Genomic DNA, 20193 nt, shown 5'->3' on the forward strand with positions numbered 1-20193 from the left:
GAGGCAGGCGTGGTGCCACTGATCTCAGTCCCACACTTGGATTCCTGAGTCTTGGCAGGGAATCATCCACTCTGCATCTTCTTGCAGTCGGGTATGACTCCCCTCATTTCCTCCACACCAAACTTCCTGCCCTTTCCTAGACAGGCGAGGCTGTGTCATAATCCCACGCCTTCCTACGACTGTTGTCCTTTTGCCTGCCGTTGTCATTTCCATCTTTGAGAGCATTTTGGCTGCCCTTTGGCAACATCTCCTTTTGTGAAATATCTCAAAGGTCTGCCCCTTCCTTCTGGTAGCTCACGTTAGCCTTCAGCACCGTACTTATCACAGTGTACTGTGGTTACTCAAGCATTTTCATTTGGGTCAATAGACAGGGTGTTCGTGGTGTGTCCTGGTGCCCAGTACAGCGCCTGGGTCCTAGCTGGTTGGTGCTCTGTTCGGCATATTGCCGTGAATGCGGTAAGTTGTTCCCTGAAGAAAGACGAGGACAGGCCAGCCGAGAGCCAAAGGAACGCTCCCGGCGAGAAGATGGAGAGTATACAATAGCTGATCTGTGTTTGCTTTGGCTTAGCTCGGTTTCCAGGTTACAACCAATACAGATCTGAAGCAGATCTTTTCTCTGTTACTGCGATTTGTGGTTTCAAAATAACTCTTACAAGCACTGTCACATTTCTTAAAGGTACTCAGCCTATAGGTTTTTGTAGTGAAGCACATACTAATTTTAATTTGGAGACAGAGGGAGAAATGCCTGAATCTATTTTTGTTTTGAGACAGGTCTCGCTTTGTAGTTCAGGCTGGCTTTGAACTCACCATGATCCTCCTGCCTCAGCCTCCTGAGTGCTGGGATTACAGGCATGAGTCACCACACCCAGCCTGAATCTAAAACACGGAAGGGGATTTTCTGCTTAGACCCTTGCCTTATTGGGTTTGGAAGGTATGTGCACTTTCTGAGGATGTTGTTTTCTGTTGTTCACCATCTTTCTCCTGACCATATTGGGCTCCCAGGGAGTAAACGCAGGTGCCAGACATGCTGTGCAGTCCCTTCTCACACTCGCCAGCCCGGAAGTGACATCATACCGATCCTATCTAGAAGCAAAAAACAAACACTATGCTCCAGATATTAATTTCCAATCATGTATAACCTGGAGCTTCTATTCCTCTCCACGTAACAAGAAAATACATCTTTTGACTTTTTGTGAGTGTTCTTGTGGCCTGTCAGCTAACTCAAATGCGCTTACCCTGCAGTAATTCTATCCATAACTTAGGGGATCCCGTGATCTTGCGTTCTGCTTAATGTTACAGTTCACACTCCCGCTGGTCTTGACTCCCAGGGCTATAAACCCTGTCCCACTCGGGTTTGTGCCGTATGTTTGATTAGTTCCTAATTTAGTTTCTAAGTCACAGCCTTGTCAACTGCCTCTTCTCTGCTAACCTGTCTTCCTGCCCTCATCTTCCTTTAACAAATCCTCAAGATATAATAGATCCTCGGCTTCCTTAGCCTTCCCAAAGGCACCCTCTTGAATTTTTCCTGTTATTTTTCATTCTCTTGAATATTCTTTGAATTTTACCTTTCCCAACTAAGCTCCGATTAAGGATTTAAAATTATGAAAACAAGCTGTGTTTTTTTTCTGAAAAATTGGGAAAATACAAAAACATGGGAGGGGAGAGGAAAATCCTCTCTAGATCTGCCAACTAAAGAAAATTATTAGCATAGATATTTCTATTCTTTTTCAATTTTCTTTTAGCATAAAAATATATTTCCCTTTTATAAAACTCCCAATAAACGTAATTTGTAATACTATATGTTCTGTGTATAAGATTATAATGCTAAAACCCAGAAAAAAATAGTGAGCTGGGCATAGCGGCTCACAGTTGTAATGCCAGCACTTGGGAGGCTGAGGCAGGAGGCTTGCTCAGTGAAAGAGTGACGCTTGTGCTTAGGAGTTGACACCTTCAGAGGGCTTTGGATGCCTTGAGCAGCGTTGGAGAGGCGGCTGTGCCCTCTCACTGCACAACTGGGCAGACCCGCGGCTGGGCACAGCCTGAGGCCGCGCCTGTGTGAAACCACTCAGTTAAATCTCCAGCTCCAGGGATGTGGGGGAAATGTAACAAAATACTGTTAAATGAAACTGTATGGAGGGTGGGATGTAGCTCAGAGGCACAGTGCCTGGCAAGTGTAAGGCCCTGAGTTGGATTCCTGGTACCAAAATGAAAAACAAATCAAAACAAACCTATATAAATAGCCTGGCATGGTGGCACATGCCTGGAATCCTGGCACCCAGGAAGTTGAGTCAGGAGGGTCACTGTGAGTTTGAGGCCAGTCTGGTCTCCATAGTGAGTTCCAGGCCAGCCTGGACTACATAAGGAGATGCTGTCTCAAAAAAGAAAACACTGAAACAACAAACTAGTTGGATGAATCTCAAAAACAAATGGAGCAGCAAAAAAACCAAAATAAAACAAAACTAAAAAACCTTACATGAAAGAGTACATATTTTTTATTCCACTTATGGAAATTTTAAAACAATTCCAATTCTATGGCAAAAAGCCCACCTAAATCTATGGCAAAAAAAACCCCAGAACAACACCCCAAAAAAAACCCGCCAGAGCATTTCGACCCAAATGTAGAGATGTCAGTCTGGGGGAGTTCTGAAGACAAAAGGGCCAGACAAACACAAAGACTAAGAGTGAGGAGTACACAGCACATGCCCCGCAATGCAGGACTCTGGGTGTAGGGATGGAAGAGGTCATTTTGTCTGTTTTTTTGGTTCTGGGGATCCAACTTGGAACCTTGAGCTTGTGAGGCAGGCAGCGGAACCACAGAGCTAAATCCCCAGCCCACCCCATTTTGGCATATTAAGCAAGTCTCTATCTCTATCTATTGCTATTACAGTGAGAGTTTCCTATAAAGAAATGATTTTTCCTTTTCATTTGAGATAGGATGTATATCTTGCTATGCTGCCCAGGCTGGCCTTAAACTCATGAACCCAAGTATCCTCCTGCCTCAGCCTCCTGCGTAGCTGAGACCGAAGATACATGCCACCACACCGTGCTATCATACTGCATTTTTACCACAGGCCTTTATAGCAGTTATGGAGATGATCTATAGATGATTTTTCTTCCTAGGTCTATGCATATGGTGAGTTACATGAAAAGATTTTTCTAACATTAAACCCAGCTTGTATTTGTAGAATGAAACCCACTTTGTGTATTATTATTTTAATGTACTGCCAGAGTATTTGCTGACAAGCTTTTCATTTTCTCTTGGGCTGTTATTTGTCGTTTTGGTGTCAGTGTTACATTCATGGATGTTATTACAAAGTAATGCCATTAATAGTAGCATTACAAATTAGGACGCAAGGTAATCTTTTGTTTTGTTTTTTTCTGTGCTGAGATTGAACCCAGGGCTCCCATGGGCTAGGCAAAGCCTCTACCACTTACAAAGTAATAGTGTATATGGCAATTATTATAAAATAGCTTAATTCAGGCCGGGCGTGGTGGCGCATGCCTGTAATCCCAGCACTCGGGAGGCTGAGGCAGGAGGATTGCTGTGAGTTGGAGACCAGCCTGGGCTACATAGTGAGTTCCATGTCAGTCTCAACTATATAGTGAGACCCTGTCTCAACCTCCCCCCAGAAAAACCCAAAAGCTTAATTCACTTTCCTGGCTTAGGCTGGGTAATTTACAAGCAACAAAAACTTACTGCTCACAGTACGAAGTCTGAAGTCCAGCACGATGGCACCGCAGACCTGAGGTCCGATGAAGTCTGTCCCCCAGATGGTGCCCCTCCTCCAAGGGTCCTGACCTGGACCCCAGGCCCCAGTGCTCCACCTCACAAATAACCCATCTCTTAGTACTATTGCATCAGGGATTAGTTTAACATGGGAATTTGGGGGTGGAGAGAGATACAAACATTCAGGCCAGAGCATGATGAGTTTGCTTCTTACTTAGGATTCATTTCTACCTTTCCTTGTTTCTTAATTCATTAATCTCTATTTTTATGTTTATTGCCCTTTTCCTATGTATCTTGGAAGACAACAAACAAAATTTAAAAACCAAATAAAAAACAAATAAATACTTTGAATTGTCTGAGTTAAATTTTATTCACGATTTCCTTTTTAATTTAAACATAAATATTCCCTAAGGCTATACAAAAGTCCCTGGCTCTGGTTTGTAGTATTTTCATTATTGTCATTTTTAAGATATTCTGAGATATCAGTTTTTATTTTCACTTAGAACCAAGGATTTCCTGAGAGATTTTAATATATGTAAATGGTACATTCCTTTTGTTTTTCTGCTTTTAAAAAATTAATTTCTCACTAGGTGTGGTGATGCATGCCTATAATCCTAGTACTTGGAGGCTGAGGCAGGAGGATTACTGTGAGTTTAAGGCCAGCTTGGGCTATATAATGAGTTCAAAGCCAACCTGAACTACATAGTGAGACCCTGTTTCAAAAACTAAAAAAAGCCGGGTGCACGCCTGTAATCCCAGCACTCAGGAGGCTGAGGCAGGAGAATCTCTGTGAGTTTGAGACCAGCCTGGGCTACATAGTGAGTTCAGATCAGTCTCAACTACATAGTGAGATCCTGTCTCAAAAAAAAAAAAAAACCAAAAACCAAAAAAACAACCAAAAAAACCAAAACCAAAAAAAAACTGAAAAAAAAATTTTTTTTCCCCTAGTATTGAAATCAGGATATCTAAATCTTCTCCACTTTTTTGAGTTGAATTTTTCTGTATGGCCATTTTTTTGTGAATGTTCCATGGACATTTGAAAAAAAATTATGTACTCTATTTTGAGGTTGGTGTTTGATATATCCATTAAATCTACCTTATTAGTTACATTACTAGGTCAAGTTTTTCCATATTTTTTTAAAAAAATCTTGCTGGGCCGGGGATTTAGCTCAGCGGTTCAGTGACCTGCCTTGCAAGCGCAAGGACCCAAGTTCAATCCCCGGTACCTAAATAAATAAATAAATAAATAAAATAAATAAAAATCTCCTTGCTTTATCATGTGAAAGAATTATGTATTTAAACCTTTTTAGAAATATGCCTTTAAATGTTTGTTGTCTTCCATTACTTATTTTATTTCCTTCAGGTTATTTTGCAAATGCTGAATTGCCTATTGCTATTTTCATATTTATTCATCTCTTTCTATTTTTGTCATAGTTTAATTTTGCATATTTTTCTCACTTCTGACCCCTACGTTCCATAGTGTGACCTTTAATGCTTGTTCTGCACATATATCCTTGACCTTTGTGTCCTCTCCAGCAGTCAGTGGGTCAGGTAATGAACGCCACACCTGTGGGACAGTGGCCTTGTTTACTCAGAGTGCAGGCTCCAGTGCTAATACCTTCTACAAACATCCTCACGAAGTACACTTTCAGTTCCTGGACTTCTACACCCAGAATTTGCATTGCTGGATCACACGGCAATTCTGCTAAAATTCTGAGGAATCTTAGTCCCATTTTCCAGAGCAGCCACACCATTTTATTTGGCAACAGCCATCCTAATGAAATGTTGTGAGAGTTGTTCTTGACTTTTGTATAATAATTATGATCACACTGTTTGCATGTAGGATCATTAGAAAGTATTTTTCTTTGTATACAGCAACTTTGTATTGTATCCTTTGTAGTATCAGAAAAGTTTTTGATAGTTTTATTTTTGCTCAGATCACTTAATAGTGCTAGTTGGACAGTTCTGAAAATAGACAGTAATAAAGATCTAAATCTATTCTGTCACCTCAGGGGACTCATTTCCAGGAATAGCCATCACCACTTCTTATGCGGCACACTTTTAAAAATTCTAGCGCCAAAATATTCCTGGAATCTGCTGATCTGTTCTTGTAGCACTTTACTGCAGTCTACTGAATACTTGATTCCGTTAAATGCTAATAACAGGCCTGACATTTCCCGCCTCCTCAAGCCAGTCAGTTCTGCCTAGAGTGATTTCCCCCAAACGCAGAGTCAGCGCTTGCGTCCTGCTAAGTCATGGATGGCCTCGTGCACAGAGCTGCTCCAAAGCAGGGAACACTCAGAGCGCCTCGTTTTAACCATTTTCTTGCTCAGCGCTATGAGAGAAGTTGCATAGATGATTTTTTTTGGCCAGGATTGGCATTTGGGGGGAAATATTTGTCTTCTCTTTTGAGCATGTCTGGGCTACCATTAACCTAAACATGTGAGAACCAATGTAGCAGTGTTAAGAATAGGGGTTTTGGGGCTGGGGATTTAGCTCAGTGGTTCTGCTGCCTACCTTGCAAGCGCAAGGACCCGAATTTGATCCCCAGAATATGGACTTTGGAATGCAACTCCCCAGGTGCAAATTTTGAAACTAAGAACTGTGTAAGCTTGGCCAAGGGTTGGAAGGTTTCCTTCTTTCTTTTCAGTGCAACAATTGACCCAGGGCCTCAACCATGCCAGGCAAGTACTCCACCAATGAGCTACATCTTCAGCTCTTTCTTATTTGAGGCAGGGTCTCCCTCTGTTGCCCTGGCTGGCCTTGAACTTGCAATCTTGCTGCATCGCCCTCCTCTGTAGCTGGGGTCACAGGTGTGTGCCACTTACCCTCTCTGAGCCTTCGTTTCTTCACTTGTAAAATGAAGATTGGTGTCAGACTACACGGATCACTATATTTAAGGTACTTTGAACTCCCTGGTCACAGTAAGCGCTGTGTGTTCGCATTTATGGCAGGTATTTGTTATTCCCTTTATTTGCTTTCTGGACCGACGGCAAAACCAACAGAGTAGCTTTGACCAACTACACCGAGAATGACTGGCCTAGAAGTTAGCCGGTGTTCGGAAGTCACTAGTGAAGGAAGTCGCTGGCTGGAGGACTTGAATGTGGAAGAGGGGCTCCAACCTCAACCTTCACTATCTACGGACAGGAAGTTTCATTCAAGGGCTCACACACCCGGAATCTCTAAGCCCTGAGTCTGGCGCATGGCTGCCCTGTGATTGTTGGAATAGTTAATGATACCTTTTCAGGGAAAGAATGTTTAAACTCCTTGTTCCAACTATGAAGAGGTAAAGCTCTGGATGCCAAGGGGTCCCTGATAGGAAGAAATTGACTCATGTCTCTAGCAAATCAAGATGGATGGCCAGGTAATTAGCACTCACTGACAAATGAACAATATTAAATAATAGGATGAAATTACTGTACCTGGTGTATTGTGTGAGTATCTTAACTTCTGTGAGTGAGTGAAACTTCTGCAAGAAGAAGTCATGAATTTTTAACCACAGTTCTGGGCAAGGTGTCCGTGACTTCTACCTTTCTCTGTGCATCAGAGGCTGAGCTATGGTGGCTGTGTTTGGCCAATTTTTATGTATCTCCACCCCTTCCCACAGACCTCAATTTGCCACCCCTGAGGAGATACTGCAGTTTTTCTATGAGAGAACAAAGACCCGTGAAAGTATTTTTGTATGAATAATGGAGGTGTGGGATCAGATGGAAAACGAGAGACCTGTTTGGTAGATAAGATGTGCTGTGAGAATAAAGAAGGCCTTGGAGTTATAGACTGAGCCTCCAGTCCAGGTTCTAGGCCTTAGGGCCTGGGTGATTTTAAGCATATGTCTTTATTTCTTTGAGACTCATTTTCCTCTTCTGTAAAATAGTGTTAATGTTACCTTCTCAGGTTGTTGTGAGGATCAAATACTGTTTAAAGTTCCTGTAAAATGGGAGGTACAAAGTAGACTCTCAGTAATGGCTTTTCTCTTTATTAGTTAAAGGCAGAGGCAACTAATCTGATTCTATTTTAGCTAGCTTGGTATTTCCTGTTTCCAATAGTGAGGCGAAAACTAGAAAGAATATTAAGAATTGGTCTGTTTGGATTATAGAAAGTGCAGGATCTAAATTTTTACAAAATCATCCAATTGTATCAGATGAAGCATAAGGCTACATGCTCACAGTGAAACAAATGCGTTCAAGGTTAGCTGATAAGTGGCATAAAGTATGATTTAGATAGTAAGGGTGGAGACTTTCTTCTTTAGAGTTCCCGGAAACAGCTGCTCTGCTGTGGCATGTACCACACCAGGAAGTGCTGAAAAATGCTTGTGAAGTATTTTACTGAAGCTCCTTAATGCATACACACACACACACACACACACACACACACACACACACACGCACACACACACACACACACACACATGCACATGCACATATAATCGATTTGTATAACTGTCATCTCTGGGTCTTTGAGAATGAATCTGACAAGAAAAAAGCATAGTCAAGTGAAGCTTTTGCTTGGATTATGAAGCCTAGGTTTGAGCACTGATTCATTCTTCATTATCATCAAGAACTCGTGCCTGGGCAGGGACAAAGATGAGAAGGAAGTAAATAACAATGTGAACTGTGATTTTTTTTTTAAACCCATGCTTTGTTTTTTGTGTTTTTATTTCTTATTACTTATGTTTCAATTTTCCTTAATACACATCTTTAAACAAAAATTAACATTTGCTGTATTAGTCACTTTCCTGTCCCTAGGACAAAGTGCCTCACATGTACAGTTTAAGGAGGAGAGACTTATCTGGGCTGAAGCTTTCAGAGAGTTCAGGCTGTGGTTACTTGGCTCCAAGACAGGAATGGCACTGTGGAAAGGCGTAGTGGAGGAAAGCAGCTCACCCCACAGCAGCCAGGAAGCAGGGAGCGGGGAGGGAGAAACACAAAACACCCTTCATGTCCCCAGGGGCCCCCCTCCCCCGGGCCCTACTCCTAACAGAACACTCGGCTGTGAACTCATCAATGGATGAATTCACTCAGGTATAGTGCCTCATGGTCCAGTCACCTTCCCCTGAACATGACACTTTTGGGGGTCATAACAATTACTTTTATTCTTTTGTTTTTGAGACAGGGTCTCGCTATGTAGCTCGGGCTGGCCTTGAACTCACTATATAGCCTAGGTTGGCCTCGAACTCATGGCAGTCCTCCTGCCTCAGCCTCCCAAGTGCTGGGATTACCGTCGTACGCCATCACATCTGGCTACTTTACCTTTTTAACCCTAATCTCTTAATGCATGGACATATGGACATGCATGCATCCCTCCTCCCCACCGCTCCACACACCTGTGAGATGCATTCTAGTCTAGGCTGAGCTACATTAGAACATTAAACATGCACCTGACATATTGAACAATAGGTCCTATCTCAGTCCTGGGGACTTGAATAATGATGTGTCGTAATAGGGTCCAAAGGGGTTTGGTTCTTTTATCCTATGAGTATACAAACTGGCCACACAACCCTGTCATGTGCATGGTATTGAATTTTGATATTGGTTAAAGTTTCCAGAAGGTGTGAAAATATTAATAGATAACACCTTTGGGCTTTGTAAATCAGAGTGACGTCAGGCCATTACTGAAGGAAAAGTTCCCACAGTCGGGCTGTGTGGCTTCACCAAGCACCAGGCAGTGGAATTCAAGGAAACCTACAGCTGTTTGACTGAACAGGCAACAGCCAGATCCTATACCTTCAGTGTGAGGATGTGATGAAGGCCCAGGGTTGGAACCCCACCAACAGGTGCTTGAGGTCCTGGGGAACCCCAAGAGTGAAGAAATGAATGTGAAGGTACTGGACTTTGAATGCCTTCTGCCCCTATTGCAGAGGTTGGCTTGTTGGTTGGGCAGTGCTGAGGATCAAACCCAGGGGCTTGAGCAACACCCCCAGCCCTTATTTTTGGTTTAAAATGGTGATGGACCAGGAAACAAAATAAGCATATTTCGTGTAAGTCTAAGGCAGATTAAAGTACAGTGTTACAGCAAGATTGAGATTAGCACTGAGACAGCACTTAGGATATGATCGAGGGATGGGATGTGCATACAATGGAAGACTTTGAGGCTTCAGAAAGCATGGTTTAATATGGAAAGCATTCCTTTAAGAGTTAGGCATCACCTGGATTTAAAGGGCTGTAGTCAGGAATGACTGGGAAGATATGGAGAATTTTAGGTAAGACCACAAGACGAAGGAAGATAATTATCAGAATAAGTATATTGGTCAGCTTTCCCATTGCTGGGACAGAATACCTGATGCCTATAATTTAAAGGAGAAGAGGTTTATTTTGGCTTGTGGTTTCAGAGGCTTCAGTCCATGGTTGGTTGGCTCTAGGCAGGAAGAGATATACATACTCTCCCAAGACTCAAGCCAGTGTCCTACGTCCTCCAGTTGGGCTCCCCCTCCCAGAAGAACATCAGCTGGATTGATCCACTCATGAGTACAGCACCCCTACGAGACTCTCCGGGACTCTCTTAATCCAGTCAAGTTAACAGTGAACAGTAACTGGCCCAATAAGTTAGGCAGAAACTGGGGAGGGATGAGGGGCAGTGCTTATTAGTGGGGAAACTTTTAGGGAATGAATGACCAACTATGAAGCTTAAGCAAAAACGAGACTTCATGAACTCCTGAACGTGAAACTTGGCTAAATGTGAAACTCCTGAAGGCTAAACTTGGCTGTGGGCAGGGCTGGGCCGGGATTCATGGGTGTGGTATGGGGACCCCCCCCCAGTGGTGTGCAGTCTCCAGGTTGTGAGCAAGACACACATTTTGGAGCTCGGTGAACAGGGAAATAGGCTTTTCTGTGAACCTCAGTGAATTTCCAAAGGTCCGAGGCCCAGCCTGAGTCACAGGGCCAACCTTTGCCTGGTCACTGGTGGGACTGGAATGGGATGGGACAGGTCTGGCTGGCTGAACCCCATGGAGCTGGCTCATCACCCCCAAGAGGAGCTCTGCTCCCCGAAACAAGGCTGGCGGCAGGAACAGATCACAGCAGGCAGCGAGCGCTCTGCCTAACCTCCCCGCACCATCTGCCGCCACCTTCTGCTTCAGCCTGACACCAGGCCCCCAGGTGACTGCGGGGTCATGTGACCACACTAGTTCCTAGAAACCTCATCTGACACAGAGAGTTGTCCAGGGGACCAAGCACCGGCGTGCCGTTATTTCCAAAGGTGTTGGAGCCTGCCAGAGTTCTCAGAGTTGGGAACTAACCCAGTGAATAGGTGACCTGCGAGTACTGAGCAGACGTTCTGCTCTACTTTACCATAGGCAGCCCTCAGCCCAGTGGGATTGTGTACTGGATCCCTAGGAGAAAATCCTCACCAGCAGTTTTAGGGATTTTTCTGTTTTCAGAAGCACGCGGGTGTCCTTCAAAGACTTTGGGGTGTGGAGGCCTGCGGCCCCGGGCCGTGAACCTGTGAGGACAAGGAGCACGGATTCCTAGAACACCCCCGAGGTCCTCTACCGATTCTGATCGCGCTAATGCAATTCTTGCAATTCGGGGCTGGCTGTTGGAGAGGGGCCAGGAATGGAAAGGAGCATCTGTGGACCTCGCTGCTTTAGAGGCCGGGTGTCTTACTCGAGCTTCGGCGTAAAGAAAGCAGGGGCCGCTGCTAGCAGCAAGTAGGACTATAACTCATCATATTTACTGCCACGCTCTTGTTTCGTAAAAACATTAATTCAGTAGAAGTTAGATTCCAGAGGAAAAATGGATCGTTTATTGTTATCCATTCGGGCTGAAGCACAGCAGGTGGATTTTCCAAATTGCTTCACTTGATATTTCCTGGAAATGTAAGCTAACATTACTCCACTTTTTTTTGGCAACTGGAAAGTTATATTTGAACATTCCACAAATCAGCTGGCAGGACTGGAAATTTCGAACACTTAGCCATCTCTTTTGAGCTTGACTTTTGTTTTGTTTTGAGACAGGGTCTCACTGTGTAGCTCTGGCTGGCCTCGAACGTGCAGTGATCCTTCTGCCTCAGCCTACCAAGTGCTGGGATTAAAGGCTTGGGCCACCAGCCCCAGCCTGAGCTTGATTTTTGAGTTGACTTTTTTTTTTAACTGTGAGATGGTCCATTTTTAGATCTGGAAATAGTCTCAGAAAATTTAAGTCTTTTGACCAAGGCCAGACTGGGTAGAATATGAATAATCTATGTATCGGGCCTGGGGATATTGACTAGAATCCAGTTCTTTCTCTTTCTTTTTTTTTTTTGGTTTCTGGGGACTGAACTCAGGACCTTGTGCTTGGCAGGCAGGTGTGGTGCACTGAGCTAAATCCCTGGGCTAGTTCTCTTCCATTTTGGAATGATGTGTCAAAAGTGACATGACTTTGCTTAGTGCAGGGAACAAGTGAGGTTTCTTAGCATCTGCCTTCTCTTCCTGGCTTTTCCTCTGGTTCCTGCAGGACTCTTACACTGTGGTGTCTGCCCCAGTAAGGTCCTCTCCACAGCAAGCAGGAAAAGTTGCGAATCTCTCACTCCTGTACAGCATGTTCCTGCTACGCTGGGCAGATCCAACAGCAAGTCCACCAAGCCCATAGTAAATACCACATTCCAGGTAATGACGTCCTTTGATCTTTTCAATTGGAAATACTAGACCTAACTAAGCAAACTGAATCCAAGCAAATACCATCAGTTAATTATTTCTTAATTGTTAGGCTTGTCTGGTCTTCCCCAAGTTGTCTCAAAGATACCGCTTAAATTCACTATTTTAGCATGCTTCTTTATTCAATAATCTTTCGGGTTATTCTTCAGTGTTTTTGCTTGCTTGTTTTCAGAGGTGTCACACGCATCCCCTGTATTACTCTGTATCTTTGGGATTATTTACTGCCTTGGCTTGGTGATAAAATTGTGGGTAACTCTTAGGTTGATAAACATCTAGGCATTTTCTCAGGGAGGGAGAATTTAGGGAAGAGGTGAGAAACAGATGGATTTGGATTTAGACTTGTTTACTTAGGGGCCTCTGCACACCCAGATAGATGGAGCCAAATCATCTGAAACTCAGAACTGAGTTCAGAGCTAGAGGTGGATCTTCAGAATTATCAGCTTGTAAGAAACAGGTGAGACCACAAGCGAAGATATATCCATCCAGAGGAGAAAGCACAAATTAAAAAAGACTGGTAGTGAGGGCAGGTCAGAGAAAGAAGATCCGAGTGGTCTTAGAAATGAGAATTCTGGGGGTGAGTCTTGTTTTTGGAAGTTGCAGCAGGAGTCGGGCCATCGTGCTGTCACTGACCTCAGAAAACTCTTCTGTGGAGCAGGGCGGTGACAGCTGGACAGTGGTGGAGGGAGCTGCAAGGGGGCACGGGAAAGTGAGTAGGGAAAGAGGTTTTTGTCCATTCGTTTGTTTTTTCAGTACTACGGATTGAATCCAGGCCCTTTGCACTGAGCCACGACCCCAATCCTTTTTAAAATTTTTTGTTCTGAGACAGGGTTCTACCTACGAAGGTGCCCAGGCTGTACTCGAACTTGCAATCTTCCTGTGTCACAGCCTCCCAGAGAGCTGCAGCTTTCAAAGCTTTAACATCCTTTTATTTTCCCTTGGAGGTTAGATATGGTGGACACTTGCGGAACTTATTTTCTGTCTGGGATTACAGGGCTAAGTGGAAAGGTTTTTCAGGATGGAGGGTTGATCGTGTTTCTTTGGGAGCAGAGCTGGATGGGAAATGGGGAGAGGGAGAAAGAGGAGAGAGGAGAGAGGAGGGAGAGGAGAGAGAGAGAGAGAGAGAGAGAGAGAGGGAGGGAGAGAGAGAGAGGGAGGCTTCCTACAGTTGGCATGAGGCTAGAGGTTTCAGGGTTTTGGGGTCGCCTCAGGAGCACAGTGCTGTCTTGAGAGGGGTACACACTCCTTTAGCTGGAGGAAGGAGGCGAGTGAAAATGTAAATCAGGAAGTAAAGAGGACCAGAGTGGCAGAAGTTATCAGTCCGGACCACCTCTCTCCGTGGTGAAGCCAGAGGCTGGGTCCTCTCCTAAGTGTGGAAGGGTGGTGGGAGTCTTTCTAAACTGGAGCATACGGTGTACCGAGCTCTTGTGGACCTTGTGTTACTTTTCCATTTTGAAACTAAGTCATTTTTCACCTTCTTCTGAATCCCAAAACATGTATATGAGCCAAAAGCTTGTGCGAAAGGCCAAAGGGAGGTCTCCAGCCCGGCTTGTGGAAGTCACCCTGGGACCTGCAGACCTGCCCAGGCCTTTGGGCCTCTGCGGTAAATCTATGCACCATCTCTGCAGGTGGAAAGACTGAGGGCGGAGTAACGTCTGCCTTACCTACCCCATAAACCAACTCACTCTTCAAGAATGTTCCATCTTCTTAGGAGAGAAAGTAAAAGCTCCTTGGGGTAGGGAGGTCCCCTGAGAAATGCCAGTGTTCCTGTTGTAATAACAGGCTAGCAAGCCTTTTATTAGGGGCAAGTGTGACAGCCAAGGAAGGAAAGAAACGAATGCGAGTCACACAAAACCCTCAACCCGACCGTCAGCCAGCCTCATTCACGCTCAGGAAAGTGTTGTCAGGAAGCGGTATAAGTGTGCTCTATGTTTATATTTTATATAATATTTACAGATGCTCCGATGAAAAGCACAACATGGTGTAGTTTTCTCCTCTAACACGCCTCTGACACACTTGCTGTCTCTCCTCTCCTGCTAACGCCCTTGCCCTCTGTCTTTAGCAGAGTGATCAACCAACCACAAGGGTAGAGACAGAAGCAAGGTAGGCTTCTGCCCCTCGGCGGAACCCTCAGAATTTAAAACTTTGCTCTGTTTCCTTTGTCTCTTGGTGCCTTTGCCCCGGGTTCCATCTCAGAGCAGATCTCAGAGTAGCTTGGAAGCCGCCTGCCTATTCTTGTCTGGGCTCCGTGCCCCACCTCAGGGTTGGGCACAGGCAGCTTTCCAAAGCTCAGGTGCAACCAGCCAGAACCTGTTTATCCTTGGCCAGTGGCCACTTTGGGGCCGCTGTAGCGCTCAAGATCCTGCTAATTGGCATGGTATCACACCTGGGTTGAGACACTGATGAAGGTGCACAACCTTGGTGGACTCTGCCCATCCTTTGACCAAATCAACACCAGACCCTTAAATATATGGTGAACTCAATGAAAAAGCAAAGGAAAATTAAAGCAAGAAGTACTGTAAAGATTTTGGCTTAACATTCCCCTCCTTTCTCCTTTGTAAAGAAAATTAATTAATAAACATTTATTAGTCCTGTATGGTTTCTAAGTTTTTTCCAGTTCTGTTGACCCCAGGGCCTTTGCACTGAGCTACATCCCCAGCCCTTTTAAAATAGGCCACCGAACCGCTGAGCTAAATCTCCAGCCCTTAAAATTTTTTATTTTGAGACAAGTTCTCACTAAGTCACTAAATTGCCTGGGCTGGATTCAAACTTGTAATCCTCCTGCCTCAGTCTCCCAGAGTGCTGGGATTAGAGATCTGTACTACCACGCCCAGGTTTCTACATACTTTTCTAAGGCTTTGTGACTCATGGACACACAAGTGGTAGTTTAAATGTACCTTTAGACTTCACGTGATTGTACCCTTTCCAGAGCAGATGTCTCCTCTCTCATGTTCCGGATCTGACAAACTCCTATAAAAGGAGATTCTTTGTTGGGTGAGATCCTGAAGCTGTTCCCCGCCACCCCGCATCCTGCTGCTTCCAGACCTGAGAGAGGACCCCTTTCCCACCTGGATTTGGGCCAGGGTCCGTCTGTTTCCTTACACTCCTCACCCTGAGCTGGAAGAAGCAGGAGCAGTCACAGTTGGGGGAAGACGTGTCGGCGGACACGGTTATGAGCCTGTGCATGGCATTTCCTCCTCTGCCCTTGAACAACTTGGAGACAGTCCACGAATATCCCCGCCACTTTTACCAAGTGTTCTGTTTTCTACTGAGACTTCAGACACAGCTTGTATCTTATTTACTGTTGGATGCATTGTGAATAGTACCGTCTTGCTTTTGAAGAGCTTACACATAGGCCGACTTCCTGATTTTTTTTCTTTCTGAGAATATAGTTCTGCCTGTAAGTAGGGAGATGAAAATCGCCTTCTAAATCTGTGGTCCTTAAGTTTGCCTCTCTCTTAAGTTCACGAGGAAACCCACAAGGCACATGTGTGTGCTGCGGAGGTGAGAGGTAAAGAGCAGCAAGCATGTTGTGCTGAACTTGGGGAACTGGGACAGCAACGTTAACCAACAGGAAGGAATGTGGGGCCGGTGAGTGGCCGAGTCCAGGGCGGGAATGGGGCCGCAGGGAGGTGCTGACCTGTGAGGGACATTCGGAGCCTGGAAATGCCCACACCTCCTGTCCTGGGACGGAGCCCCTGCGAGAGCTGGGCCCACCCTTCCTGTGAACTGTTCAGTATCCTTCAGCACATTACAGCTTCGATCAAATTAGTGGAGGTTGGCTTCTGTTGCTTGCACCCAGAGTTATACTGGCTGATCTGATTTCCCTGCCCACAAATCTGGATTTGTGACCCCCACCCCCACCGCCGCCAGCCCCATACCGGGGATTGAACTCAGGACCTTGTGCTTGTGAGTCAGATGCAGTGCCGCTGAGACAAATCCCCAGCTCCCCAGCTGCTGGCTGGACTCCATTTAGAGCCTCCGGCCCTCTGTGCTTCTCTGAGCATCTGCACGAGAGAGCAGCTCTACTGAGAGGTTTTAGGACCAGCCTACGGTGAGGGTTTCGGGCATGTGTCCAAGTGGACATGTTAAGGTGGAGAGAAATTCCCCTGAGTATGGGCCCGACATGGTCAGTGTGCAGTCTCAGTCCCACGCCTCAAACCTGGGTGATGAGAGACACTGAAGGTTTTTTTAAAAAAATGTATTTAAACACCTTAATTTCAATTTTAGCTTTTTCGACCCAGCAAGGAAATGTGTCCCCAGGCACGCTAGGCTCCTTCTAGGTCCCCCATTCCCCGAGAGACATTTGGAAGCCCAGGGTCTCACAGTGGCAGGACCCGGGGAGGTCCTGCAGCTGGCAGGCATTGAGCTGAACCGGTGACTGCTGAGGGGCCACAGCCTGGCCAGCGTGGCCCGTTCAGACTGGGCTCTGTGTTCCCTGCAGCACGGGAAGCATGGAGATTTGTTTGTTTGATTGTTGGGACGAGGTTTCACTACTAGTTCAGTCTGGCCTTGAACTCACTATGTAGCCAGGCTGGCTTCGAACTGGCAGTGATCCTCCCGCCTCAGCCTCTCAAATGCTGTGATAAAAGTATGGTGATCTGTGGCAAGGCTTCTGCCCAGATTTCCCTTGCCCTAGGTGGACAGCAAAGCTAAGAGTAAAGGTTTGATCACCTCTTAGGGCAACAGTATGGGAAGGGCTCTAGTCGCTGCTGCGTGAGGAGCTGTAGAGTTCTGACTCCCCCATCCCTCAGCTCCAGGATCTTTTAGTCTGATGAACTCCCACTTCCTTCTTATTTCTCTTATTGGATCCCCTAACACTAAGAAAAATATGTTTTTTTTTTGAGACAGGGAGGGTTTCACTACATAGTGAAGCTTACTCTGCAGCCCCAGCTGGCCTTGAACTCACGGCGATGCCCCTGCCTCAGCCTCCCAAGCGCTGGAATTACAGGTGTGCCCCACCACACCCAGCTCACCACCTTATAAATAAATCAAAGGCTTTAGCTTTTGGAAACAAAATTCAAGAAGGAAAATGTCCCATAGGCATTTGTGCTTTCTGCCTGGCCACAAACCTCTTCCTCCACAGAGCCTTCTGCGCACACAGAGGGAGGGAGTGGGTCATACGGGGTGTGGGGGGGAATTAAAAAACATTAACAGGTTTTTTGAAAGTCTCATCAACAACATCTAAAATTAATGGGGGGGGGGATAGAAGTTCTGAAATGCTATCAGCCGCCAAACAGAAGGGTTAATTGGATTTGTGTTTGATGTCACCATCGCCCGTGACTCCTTGAAGTTTCGTCAGAGACGCCACCTGATTGGCATGAAGGTCGCTTCCTCCTCTCTCACCCTCGGTTTTTCCAGGCAGGAATGAGGAGTGTTTCTTGCTTGCACTCTGTAAATCAAGTCAGCACTTCTATGTCTAATTAACACGAAGCTTGTACTCCAACGGAGGACAAATATTTGTGCTGGGAATGAAATAGCTTCTGGCCCACAGTCCCCTCCCAGGAAGTCCCAGGGTCCGGCTGCCTCGGAACACAATCCACCTGCTGTGGGCATGGCTGGCGAGGGGACCTGCTCTTTCCCTGACGCCCTTAAAGTCAGCATCCACTACAGCGTTCTGTTCCTTAGGAGCGCTGGTTCTCGGAGGCAGGGCACCCACGGCTTTGGATGCTTCTGGTCTTCGCAAATCTGTAACCACTGTTTGCCGCTTAAGTGACCAGCGGACTTGTCATCCACTTGTGACTGTGACTTGTGACTGGTTCTAGGGTCGGTTCATTCGGTGCCCTGGCGACATCGCGGGAGGCCCAGACTGTGCCTGTCTCTCCAGTGTGGCTTTGCGTGGCTGAAGTGTTTTTGAGCATCAGATCATAGATTTGCAGAGTTAGAAGACAGGAGTGGTTTCGTCTTGCTGTCTCTGCTTCATAGCAAGAGACATCTTGCCTGAGACAGGACACAAGAGGAAGGATTCGGCCAGAAAGGAATCCAGGCCACTCCCGCAGAGGTGACCTTCTGGGGTACACAGCCTCTTCAAATCCAGATCCGGGTTTTCACAGGGAAGGAAGGGGTAGATTTAGGGAGGCGGCCAGCTGTGTCTCCTTGCCAGCTCCTTTCCTCATGAGCTGGGAAAGGCCCTGTAAATGTGTTTTATGCCTTTTCTGCTTCTGTCTCGGTCCTTCTCCCTACTCCCTGGGTTCTAGGAGACGCTCAACAGCCACAGGGGTCTTCTCTGTCTGACCCCAACCCAGCAGATGCCCCATACATTCCCCAGTAGGCTCCTAGTTAAGGAGCGGAGAGACTCCTTTCTACTGGCTAGACTGGAAGAGAGCGCAGAACTCCGTCTGTCCGTCTGTCCGTACACCCATCCACTCACTCACTTCGTACACATTTGTTAGGTTCCTACTGTATGCTGAACTGGCCAGGTGTGAGGACGTAAAGGAAATCAAGGCACAGCTTCTGTCCTCAAGGAGCTGATAGAGGAAATACGTAAACAAGCAAACCATTCAGTGTGATGGTTTTCACAAAAGTCGAGAACTACCGAGGTTTTGTTCAGGGATGCTGTGGGAAAAAGAAACATTTGCAAGGTAGCCTGGGAAACTGGCCATATTTCTGATGTTTCCAAATGACGGGCTTAAAAAAATGAGTTTTTGAAGAATAATCAAAAGGCAATACGAAGTGCTGCGCATGGAAAAGGGAGGTGTGGCTATGGGTCTTGGACTCTCCAGTTTTTCAAAGCAGCTGGTGACTTTGTTTTTACTACTCTTAATCAGAAACCTCTCTTTCCAGTGTTTCATTAGAAGTGAAAATTCCATGTTAGAATATTCTCTACTCACTGCTGAATGTTTCCTTTGAACTTTGGAGGAGTTCCAGAAGAAACAAAATTTCAGCTTTGTCACCGGAGCCAGGGAGCTGGGCCAGGGGGAGACTTGGGTTGCAGAGTCCTTCTCAGTCCCCAGATAATGTGTTCCCCAGTTTCCCTCCAAACTGTCTGGTCAACCTCCTCGTCTTGTCCCTGCCCCATATTTCTCTCTGTGCTCTGCCCTGTCCTTCCTCTCGGGCAGGGCCTCTGCATATGTGACGTTTCCATCACAACCATGCAAATTATGCCCACATTTAGTTCTGCTCTGTCTCTATTCTAAGTGCCAACCCCACGGTCCCACATAATGCCTGGGTGAGTCCTCCCGACAGTACCTGCTGCCGGGAACTCCGTCTCAGCGCACCTGAAGTCATCATGCCCTCCCTCTTGGGCTCCTTCCTTCCCTCTTGATTTTTCTCCTCGTGTTTCGTCAAGGCCAACTCAAATCTCTTCTTCTCTGTGAGGCACTTTGTCACGCACCATTATTTCCGGGTTCTTCATGCCCTACATGAATTCAGGGTTTGAGTCCGCCGGCGACGGTGGTTTGCGCATGCGCAGATGAGGCGCTTGGCTCGTCAGAATGATGCAGGCTGGCATTGACCAATAGAAACAGGCCACGACGCCCGGGTGGATATAAAGGCAGGCTTGCATCCGGCTCGGGGTCTTTCCGCCATTGAAGATTGTAGAAGAAACTGCAATAAAGCGTGCATCAGAAGAATCCTGAGTGTTGTGTGCTCCTTGCTGGCGAGGTGCGCGCGACAGCACTTTCTGATTACCTTTCAGCGAACAAATAAACATTTGCTGAGTGCTTCTTATGAAACTTGACCTCTTCTGGGCCACAGTAAAGGGAGCTTACATTCCTGCCCTGGAAACGCCAGGTGCTGATTGACGGGCCGGGAAGGAACTCATATGGGCCAAGACCAGTCCTTCACGTCTCTGACACCCCGAAACTTCACTGCCTATGTAATAAAGACACCATGACAACAG

General features: G+C 46.0%; 1 long non-coding RNA gene across 1 annotated transcript; it reads right to left on the bottom strand.

The window, feature by feature from the left end:
- Positions 1 to 11784: 11784 nt before the first annotated feature.
- LOC104867992 lies at positions 11785 to 19890 on the bottom strand. Its single transcript, XR_781929.2, has 3 exons — positions 19542 to 19890; positions 15251 to 15323; positions 11785 to 13042 (listed from the first exon to the last, which is right to left on the bottom strand). It is a non-coding gene; the product is annotated as an uncharacterized LOC104867992 (long non-coding RNA).
- Positions 19891 to 20193: the final 303 nt, after the last annotated feature.

Source organism: Fukomys damarensis, unplaced genomic scaffold (assembly GCF_012274545.1).
Source record: "Fukomys damarensis isolate Sample0158 unplaced genomic scaffold, DMR_v1.0_HiC HiC_scaffold_17, whole genome shotgun sequence".
Lineage (NCBI taxonomy): Eukaryota > Metazoa > Chordata > Mammalia > Rodentia > Bathyergidae > Fukomys > Fukomys damarensis.